General features: G+C 45.3%; 15 non-coding genes across 15 annotated transcripts; all 15 read right to left on the bottom strand.

Moving 5' to 3' along the window:
• Nucleotides 1-398: 398 nt before the first annotated feature.
• On the bottom strand, nucleotides 399-468 carry trnag-gcc (transfer RNA glycine (anticodon GCC)). The gene has a single exon. It is a non-coding gene; the product is annotated as a tRNA-Gly (tRNA).
• Nucleotides 469-585: 117 nt separating this feature from the next.
• Nucleotides 586-656, bottom strand: trnad-guc (transfer RNA aspartic acid (anticodon GUC)). Its single transcript has one exon. It is a non-coding gene; the product is annotated as a tRNA-Asp (tRNA).
• A 513-nt stretch (nucleotides 657-1,169) lies between these two features.
• Nucleotides 1,170-1,240, bottom strand: trnag-gcc (transfer RNA glycine (anticodon GCC)). Its single transcript has one exon. It is a non-coding gene; the product is annotated as a tRNA-Gly (tRNA).
• A 118-nt stretch (nucleotides 1,241-1,358) lies between these two features.
• On the bottom strand, nucleotides 1,359-1,430 carry trnad-guc (transfer RNA aspartic acid (anticodon GUC)). The gene has a single exon. It is a non-coding gene; the product is annotated as a tRNA-Asp (tRNA).
• A 516-nt stretch (nucleotides 1,431-1,946) lies between these two features.
• trnag-gcc (transfer RNA glycine (anticodon GCC)) lies at nucleotides 1,947-2,017 on the bottom strand. Its single transcript has one exon. It is a non-coding gene; the product is annotated as a tRNA-Gly (tRNA).
• A 120-nt stretch (nucleotides 2,018-2,137) lies between these two features.
• Nucleotides 2,138-2,209, bottom strand: trnad-guc (transfer RNA aspartic acid (anticodon GUC)). The gene has a single exon. It is a non-coding gene; the product is annotated as a tRNA-Asp (tRNA).
• A 516-nt stretch (nucleotides 2,210-2,725) lies between these two features.
• Nucleotides 2,726-2,796, bottom strand: trnag-gcc (transfer RNA glycine (anticodon GCC)). Its single transcript has one exon. It is a non-coding gene; the product is annotated as a tRNA-Gly (tRNA).
• Nucleotides 2,797-2,915: 119 nt separating this feature from the next.
• On the bottom strand, nucleotides 2,916-2,987 carry trnad-guc (transfer RNA aspartic acid (anticodon GUC)). Its single transcript has one exon. It is a non-coding gene; the product is annotated as a tRNA-Asp (tRNA).
• A 516-nt stretch (nucleotides 2,988-3,503) lies between these two features.
• Nucleotides 3,504-3,574, bottom strand: trnag-gcc (transfer RNA glycine (anticodon GCC)). The gene has a single exon. It is a non-coding gene; the product is annotated as a tRNA-Gly (tRNA).
• A 120-nt stretch (nucleotides 3,575-3,694) lies between these two features.
• trnad-guc (transfer RNA aspartic acid (anticodon GUC)) lies at nucleotides 3,695-3,766 on the bottom strand. The gene has a single exon. It is a non-coding gene; the product is annotated as a tRNA-Asp (tRNA).
• Nucleotides 3,767-4,282: 516 nt separating this feature from the next.
• Nucleotides 4,283-4,353, bottom strand: trnag-gcc (transfer RNA glycine (anticodon GCC)). The gene has a single exon. It is a non-coding gene; the product is annotated as a tRNA-Gly (tRNA).
• A 120-nt stretch (nucleotides 4,354-4,473) lies between these two features.
• On the bottom strand, nucleotides 4,474-4,545 carry trnad-guc (transfer RNA aspartic acid (anticodon GUC)). Its single transcript has one exon. It is a non-coding gene; the product is annotated as a tRNA-Asp (tRNA).
• A 516-nt stretch (nucleotides 4,546-5,061) lies between these two features.
• trnag-gcc (transfer RNA glycine (anticodon GCC)) lies at nucleotides 5,062-5,132 on the bottom strand. The gene has a single exon. It is a non-coding gene; the product is annotated as a tRNA-Gly (tRNA).
• A 119-nt stretch (nucleotides 5,133-5,251) lies between these two features.
• Nucleotides 5,252-5,323, bottom strand: trnad-guc (transfer RNA aspartic acid (anticodon GUC)). Its single transcript has one exon. It is a non-coding gene; the product is annotated as a tRNA-Asp (tRNA).
• A 516-nt stretch (nucleotides 5,324-5,839) lies between these two features.
• On the bottom strand, nucleotides 5,840-5,910 carry trnag-gcc (transfer RNA glycine (anticodon GCC)). Its single transcript has one exon. It is a non-coding gene; the product is annotated as a tRNA-Gly (tRNA).
• Nucleotides 5,911-6,000: the final 90 nt, after the last annotated feature.

Genomic DNA, 6,000 nt, shown 5'->3' with positions numbered 1-6,000 from the left:
CTACTACGACCCCTCTATGGAAAGCTGAGACTCTCACAGACACGTACATGTAATCGATTTTGCTCTATAACCGCTCACAGGCCACACAATACTAGTTAGAAAGGTGAGGCTTTGTGGGAAATCCCAGGACATTGTCACAAATTCCACCTCAAGACTGTTGTCAATGACAAGTTGGTTACTCTTTTCCACCTCCACCACTGGAAATCTGCAATGGATTCACCAAAGTCTACTGAAGAATGAGTAAATGTCCAAACTGGTAAATGAAAGCAAGTCGTATTTTTCAAGAGTCAGTTGAGAATTCGCCCAAGACCAAGATTTCTTGTTGGCCCTGGCAATCTAACACAGATTTCCTCCTCAGGGGTTTGCATACTTGTCAAAATTACATGTTCAAAACTTCTTGCATTGGCCGGAATCGAACCCGGGCCTCCCGCGTGGCAGGCGAGAATTCTACCACTGAACAACCAATGCCTGGAAGGGTGAGTTAACCCCAAAGGCTGGAAATCGTATCATAAAGCTTTTTTCCAAGAAATTTTCCACTTGTGGCTCAGCTACATTGTTCACCCTAAAAAAAAAAGCAGTCCTTTCTCCCCCGTCGGGGAATTGAACCCCGGTCCCCGCGTGACAGGCGGGGATACTCACCACTATACTAACGAGGAGCAGGTGGGTCATACTTTGAAAAAACGTGGAGCATTGGTACTAACCCTAAGTTTGGCGTGTTGGGCTTAAACACTTCTAACATAAATATCTGTAGAGACTGAATGGTTGGAGCTAGGAACTACTACGACCCCTCTATGGAAAGCTGAGACTCTCACAGACACGTACATGTAATCGATTTTGCTCTATACCGCTCACAGGCCACACATACTAGTTAGAAGGTGAGGCGTTTGTGGGAAATCCCAGGACATTGTCACAAATCCCAACCTCAAGACTGTTGTCAATGACAAGTTGGTTACTCTTTTCCACCTCACACACTGGAAATCTGCAATGGATTCACCAAGTCTACTGAGAATGAGTAAATGTCCAAACTGTAAATGAAAGCAAAGTCGTATTTTTCAAGAGTCAGTTGAGAATTCGCCCAAGACCAGAGATTTCTGTTGGCCTGGCAATCTAACACAGATTTCCTCCTCAGGGGTTTGCATACTTGTCAAAATTACATGTTCAAAACTTCTTGCATTGGCCGGGAATCGAACCCGGGCCTCCCGCGTGGCAGGCGAGAATTCTACCACTGAACAACCAATGCCTTGGAAGGGTGAGTTAACCCCAAAGGCTGGAAATCGTATCATAAAGCTTTTTTCCAAGAATATTTTCCACTTGTGGGCTCAGCTACATTGTTCACCCTAAAAAAAAAGCAGTCCTTTCTCCCCGTCGGGGAATTGAACCCCGGTCTCCCGCGTGACAGGCGGGGATACTCACCACTATACTAACGAGGAGCAGGTGGGTCATACCTTTGAAAAAACGTGGAGCATTGGTACTAACCCTAAGTTTGGCGTGTTGGGCTTAAACACTTCTAACATAAATATCTGTAGAGACTGAATGGTTGGAGCTAGGAACTACTACGACCCCTCTATGGAAAGCTGAGACTCTCACAGACACGTACATGTAATCGATTTTGCTCTATACCGCTCACAGGCCACACAATACTAGTTAGAAGGTGAGGCGTTTGTGGGAAATCCCAGGACATTGTCACAAATCCCAACCTCAAGACTGTTGTCAATGACAAGTTGGTTACTCTTTTCCACCTCACACACTGGAAATCTGCAATGGATTCACCAAAGTCTACTGAGAATGAGTAAATGTCCAAACTGTAAATGAAAGCAAAGTCGTATTTTTCAAGAGTCAGTTGAGAATTCGCCCAAGACCAGAGATTTCTGTTGGCCTGGCAATCTAACACAGATTTCCTCCTCAGGGGTTTGCATACTTGTCAAAATTACATGTTCAAAACTTCTTGCATTGGCCGGGAATCGAACCCGGGCCTCCCGCGTGGCAGGCGAGAATTCTACCACTGAACAACCAATGCCTTGGAAGGGTGAGTTAACCCCAAAGGCTGGAAATCGTATCATAAAGCTTTTTTTCCAAGAATATTTTCCACTTGTGGGCTCAGCTACATTGTTCACCCTAAAAAAAAAAGCAGTCCTTTCTCCCCGTCGGGGAATTGAACCCCGGTCTCCCGCGTGACAGGCGGGGATACTCACCACTATACTAACGAGGAGCAGGTGGGTCATACCTTTGAAAAAACGTGGAGCATTGGTACTAACCCTAAGTTTGGCGTGTTGGGCTTAAACACTTCTAACATAAATATCTGTAGAGACTGAATGGTTGGAGCTAGGAACTACTACGACCCCTCTATGGAAAGCTGAGACTCTCACAGACACGTACATGTAATCGATTTTGCTCTATACCGCTCACAGGCCACACAATACTAGTTAGAAGGTGAGGCGTTTGTGGGAAATCCCAGGACATTGTCACAAATCCCAACCTCAAGACTGTTGTCAATGACAAGTTGGTTACTCTTTTCCACCTCACACACTGGAAATCTGCAATGGATTCACCAAAGTCTACTGAGAATGAGTAAATGTCCAAACTGTAAATGAAAGCAAAGTCGTATTTTTCAAGAGTCAGTTGAGAATTCGCCCAAGACCAGAGATTTCTGTTGGCCTGGCAATCTAACACAGATTTCCTCCTCAGGGGTTTGCATACTTGTCAAAATTACATGTTCAAAACTTCTTGCATTGGCCGGGAATCGAACCCGGGCCTCCCGCGTGGCAGGCGAGAATTCTACCACTGAACAACCAATGCCTTGGAAGGGTGAGTTAACCCCAAAGGCTGGAAATCGTATCATAAAGCTTTTTTTCCAAGAATATTTTCCACTTGTGGGCTCAGCTACATTGTTCACCCTAAAAAAAAAGCAGTCCTTTCTCCCCGTCGGGGAATTGAACCCCGGTCTCCCGCGTGACAGGCGGGGATACTCACCACTATACTAACGAGGAGCAGGTGGGTCATACCTTTGAAAAAACGTGGAGCATTGGTACTAACCCTAAGTTTGGCGTGTTGGGCTTAAACACTTCTAACATAAATATCTGTAGAGACTGAATGGTTGGAGCTAGGAACTACTACGACCCCTCTATGGAAAGCTGAGACTCTCACAGACACGTACATGTAATCGATTTTGCTCTATACCGCTCACAGGCCACACAATACTAGTTAGAAGGTGAGGCGTTTGTGGGAAATCCCAGGACATTGTCACAAATCCCAACCTCAAGACTGTTGTCAATGACAAGTTGGTTACTCTTTTCCACCTCACACACTGGAAATCTGCAATGGATTCACCAAAGTCTACTGAGAATGAGTAAATGTCCAAACTGTAAATGAAAGCAAAGTCGTATTTTTCAAGAGTCAGTTGAGAATTCGCCCAAGACCAGAGATTTCTGTTGGCCTGGCAATCTAACACAGATTTCCTCCTCAGGGGTTTGCATACTTGTCAAAATTACATGTTCAAAACTTCTTGCATTGGCCGGGAATCGAACCCGGGCCTCCCGCGTGGCAGGCGAGAATTCTACCACTGAACAACCAATGCCTTGGAAGGGTGAGTTAACCCCAAAGGCTGGAAATCGTATCATAAAGCTTTTTTTCCAAGAATATTTTCCACTTGTGGGCTCAGCTACATTGTTCACCCTAAAAAAAAAAGCAGTCCTTTCTCCCCGTCGGGGAATTGAACCCCGGTCTCCCGCGTGACAGGCGGGGATACTCACCACTATACTAACGAGGAGCAGGTGGGTCATACCTTTGAAAAAACGTGGAGCATTGGTACTAACCCTAAGTTTGGCGTGTTGGGCTTAAACACTTCTAACATAAATATCTGTAGAGACTGAATGGTTGGAGCTAGGAACTACTACGACCCCTCTATGGAAAGCTGAGACTCTCACAGACACGTACATGTAATCGATTTTGCTCTATACCGCTCACAGGCCACACAATACTAGTTAGAAGGTGAGGCGTTTGTGGGAAATCCCAGGACATTGTCACAAATCCCAACCTCAAGACTGTTGTCAATGACAAGTTGGTTACTCTTTTCCACCTCACACACTGGAAATCTGCAATGGATTCACCAAAGTCTACTGAGAATGAGTAAATGTCCAAACTGTAAATGAAAGCAAAGTCGTATTTTTCAAGAGTCAGTTGAGAATTCGCCCAAGACCAGAGATTTCTGTTGGCCTGGCAATCTAACACAGATTTCCTCCTCAGGGGTTTGCATACTTGTCAAAATTACATGTTCAAAACTTCTTGCATTGGCCGGGAATCGAACCCGGGCCTCCCGCGTGGCAGGCGAGAATTCTACCACTGAACAACCAATGCCTTGGAAGGGTGAGTTAACCCCAAAGGCTGGAAATCGTATCATAAAGCTTTTTTTCCAAGAATATTTTCCACTTGTGGGCTCAGCTACATTGTTCACCCTAAAAAAAAAAGCAGTCCTTTCTCCCCGTCGGGGAATTGAACCCCGGTCTCCCGCGTGACAGGCGGGGATACTCACCACTATACTAACGAGGAGCAGGTGGGTCATACCTTTGAAAAAACGTGGAGCATTGGTACTAACCCTAAGTTTGGCGTGTTGGGCTTAAACACTTCTAACATAAATATCTGTAGAGACTGAATGGTTGGAGCTAGGAACTACTACGACCCCTCTATGGAAAGCTGAGACTCTCACAGACACGTACATGTAATCGATTTTGCTCTATACCGCTCACAGGCCACACAATACTAGTTAGAAGGTGAGGCGTTTGTGGGAAATCCCAGGACATTGTCACAAATCCCAACCTCAAGACTGTTGTCAATGACAAGTTGGTTACTCTTTTCCACCTCACACACTGGAAATCTGCAATGGATTCACCAAAGTCTACTGAGAATGAGTAAATGTCCAAACTGTAAATGAAAGCAAAGTCGTATTTTTCAAGAGTCAGTTGAGAATTCGCCCAAGACCAGAGATTTCTGTTGGCCTGGCAATCTAACACAGATTTCCTCCTCAGGGGTTTGCATACTTGTCAAAATTACATGTTCAAAACTTCTTGCATTGGCCGGGAATCGAACCCGGGCCTCCCGCGTGGCAGGCGAGAATTCTACCACTGAACAACCAATGCCTTGGAAGGGTGAGTTAACCCCAAAGGCTGGAAATCGTATCATAAAGCTTTTTTTCCAAGAATATTTTCCACTTGTGGGCTCAGCTACATTGTTCACCCTAAAAAAAAAGCAGTCCTTTCTCCCCGTCGGGGAATTGAACCCCGGTCTCCCGCGTGACAGGCGGGGATACTCACCACTATACTAACGAGGAGCAGGTGGGTCATACCTTTGAAAAAACGTGGAGCATTGGTACTAACCCTAAGTTTGGCGTGTTGGGCTTAAACACTTCTAACATAAATATCTGTAGAGACTGAATGGTTGGAGCTAGGAACTACTACGACCCCTCTATGGAAAGCTGAGACTCTCACAGACACGTACATGTAATCGATTTTGCTCTATACCGCTCACAGGCCACACAATACTAGTTAGAAGGTGAGGCGTTTGTGGGAAATCCCAGGACATTGTCACAAATCCCAACCTCAAGACTGTTGTCAATGACAAGTTGGTTACTCTTTTCCACCTCACACACTGGAAATCTGCAATGGATTCACCAAAGTCTACTGAGAATGAGTAAATGTCCAAACTGTAAATGAAAGCAAAGTCGTATTTTTCAAGAGTCAGTTGAGAATTCGCCCAAGACCAGAGATTTCTGTTGGCCTGGCAATCTAACACAGATTTCCTCCTCAGGGGTTTGCATACTTGTCAAAATTACATGTTCAAAACTTCTTGCATTGGCCGGGAATCGAACCCGGGCCTCCCGCGTGGCAGGCGAGAATTCTACCACTGAACAACCAATGCCTTGGAAGGGTGAGTTAACCCCAAAGGCTGGAAATCGTATCATAAAGCTTTTTTTCCAAGAATATTTTCCACTTGTGGGCTCAGCTACAT

The sequence above is a fragment of the Oncorhynchus kisutch genome, unplaced genomic scaffold (genome assembly GCF_002021735.2).
Source record: "Oncorhynchus kisutch isolate 150728-3 unplaced genomic scaffold, Okis_V2 scaffold2514, whole genome shotgun sequence".
In the NCBI taxonomy this organism is placed as follows: Eukaryota; Metazoa; Chordata; class Actinopteri; order Salmoniformes; family Salmonidae; genus Oncorhynchus; species Oncorhynchus kisutch.
Note: the sequence above shows the minus strand (reverse complement) of the source record. Positions and strands in the feature narration are given on the sequence as shown.